Below are 2,338 nucleotides of genomic sequence, written 5' to 3'. Positions count from 1 at the left end.
ATGGCAGCTAGAGAAATGCAACAGACCATTACGGTCTGTGGGTTTAGAGTAAAGATCTGTTGTCAAACAGCCAAGCTCATACTTCATAACCATCATGTCAAGAAAGCTCACTTGATGTGTATCCTTAGTCATTGTGAAATTTAAGTCAGGCCACAAATGACTAAGGATACACATCAAGAGCCCCTTCGACGATGTGAACGGCAGAAAATTTGAAAAAGCAGTAAATAGCAAAATTGGTTGTATTTACAAGCCCTACAGTCGTGGCCAAAAGTTTTTGAGACTGTCACAAATTTTGGTTTTCAAACTGCTTGCTTGTCGCTTCAGTGTTTTTACACTCAGTGCTCAGGGTGTGGCAGCTCTGGCTCTCCTTTGCTTTCTGCAGCTCGGCTCCTCAGCATCTCCTTGCTTGTTTCTTGCCATAAACCACACTCCGGAAAACCCATCCGAAGTAAAATGGCAAAGTCCACAAGAGGAACCATAAAGGATTTCAGTAGCTTCAAAGCCATTGATGATGCAGAGACTCTCCGCAAAGCTATGAAGGGATTGGGTACAGATGAAGACACAATTATGAAAATTCTTACATCAAGAAGCAATGATCAGCGTCAACAAATTGGTGTTGCTTTTAAGACTTTATTTGGCAGGGATCTTGTTGATGACCTGAAATCCGAACTTACTGGGAAACTTGAGAATGTGATAGTTGCACTAATGACTCCATCCAATCTGTATGATGCGTATGAACTCCGACATGCTATCAAGGGTGCTGGCATTGATGAGAAAGTGCTCATTGAAATTCTTGCTTCCAGAACTCCAGCTGAAATCTGTCACATCAAAAAAGTTTACAAAGAAGAGTATGAACGTGAACTGGAGGACAGCATCACTGGAGATACATCTGGTTACTTTCAGAGAATGTTGGTGGTTCTTGTCCAGGCTAACAGGGACCCTGACTCCAAAGTTAATGATGATCTCGTTGAGAAGGACGCTCAGGATTTATTTCAAGCTGGTGAACTTAAGTGGGGTACAGATGAAGAAAAGTTCATCACAATATTGGGAACACGCAGCATTGCCCACCTAAGGAAAGCATTTGATAAGTACATGACCATCTCTGGGTTTCAGATTGAAGAGAGCATTGGCCGGGAAACATCTGGTAACCTAGAAAACCTTCTTCTTGCCATAGCGAAGTGTGTCCGAAGCGTCCCTGCGTACCTTGCAGAAACTTTGAATAATGCAGTAAAGGGATCTGGCACTGATAATTCCACTCTGGTCAGAGTTATGGTTTCCAGGAGTGAAATAGATTTGCTTGACATCAGGAAGGAGTACCGTAAGAATTTCGGGAAATCTCTGCACTAGGCAATTAGGGGTGACACATCTGGAGACTACAGGAACACTCTCCTCCTTGTATGTGGTGGGGACGATGAGTAATATCTTTTCGTCAGATATTTCTATGGCTATTGAACTACAATTATAAGCATTTCATAAATTTGTAAACTTTTATTTAAAAATACATCAAGTTTATGCAAAGCCTCCATATTTACAGTGTTGACCCTTATTTCTCAAGACCTTTGCAATTCATCTTGGCAGCTGGATATATCGGCTTTTGGGGCGAAATCCTGACTGATGCCCGCCCATTCTTGCCCAATCAGTGCTTGGAGTTCATCACAATTTCTGTGTTTTTGCTTGTTCACCCGCTTTTTGAGGATTGACGAGAGGTTCTAAAAGGGATTGAAATCTAGAGATTTTCCTGGCCATGAACTCAAAATGTCAATGCTTTGTTCACCAAGCCACTTGCGCCTTGTAACATGGTCTCCTTCATGCTAGAAAAAGCTTAGTTCATCACCAAATTACTCCTGTTTCGTTAGAAGAAGTTTCTCTTGGAGAATGTGCAGTCACCATTCTTTATTCATGGCAGTGATAAAAGGCAAAATTGTGAGCCCACTCCCTTGGATAAAAAGACTCCAACACATGAATGGTCTCAGGATACTTTATTATTGGCATCACACAGGACTAATGGCAGTGATCACCTTTTCTTCTCTGGTCAGTCATTCATAAGAGACTTCATAAGGGAAAATAACTTTACCCCAGTCCAATCCCTGTACTTCAGACTTTTTATTTCACCTGAAAGAATGGTGTCAGAACTTACTCCAAAAGCCAGGTTTCTCTACCAACCCTAGGAGCAATTTGTTTATACTTTTTTCCTGCATCATAGAGACCATGTCACAAGGCAAAAGTGATACCTTAAGTGCAGGGCCGGCTCCAGGTTTTTCTGGGCCCCGGGCGAAAGAGTCTCAGTGGGCCCCTTTAACACATACCACGATTCATGATGCAGAGATACGGCGGAGAA

At 42.3% G+C, this 2,338-nt stretch overlaps 1 pseudogene; it reads left to right on the top strand.

Annotated features, from left to right (window-relative positions):
- The first annotated feature begins 364 nt into the window (after window positions 1-364).
- On the top strand, window positions 365-1,416 carry LOC141258024 (annexin A5 pseudogene; annotated as a pseudogene).
- The last annotated feature ends 922 nt before the right edge of the window (window positions 1,417-2,338 follow it).

The sequence above is a fragment of the Phyllobates terribilis genome, unplaced genomic scaffold, assembly GCF_046119375.1.
Source record: "Phyllobates terribilis strain yellow unplaced genomic scaffold, ASM4611937v1 Scaffold_3__8_contigs__length_932513732, whole genome shotgun sequence".
Classification (NCBI taxonomy): domain Eukaryota; kingdom Metazoa; phylum Chordata; class Amphibia; order Anura; family Dendrobatidae; genus Phyllobates; species Phyllobates terribilis.
The sequence above is the reverse complement of the archived record's forward strand: the minus strand, read 5'-3'. Positions and strand labels throughout refer to the sequence as shown.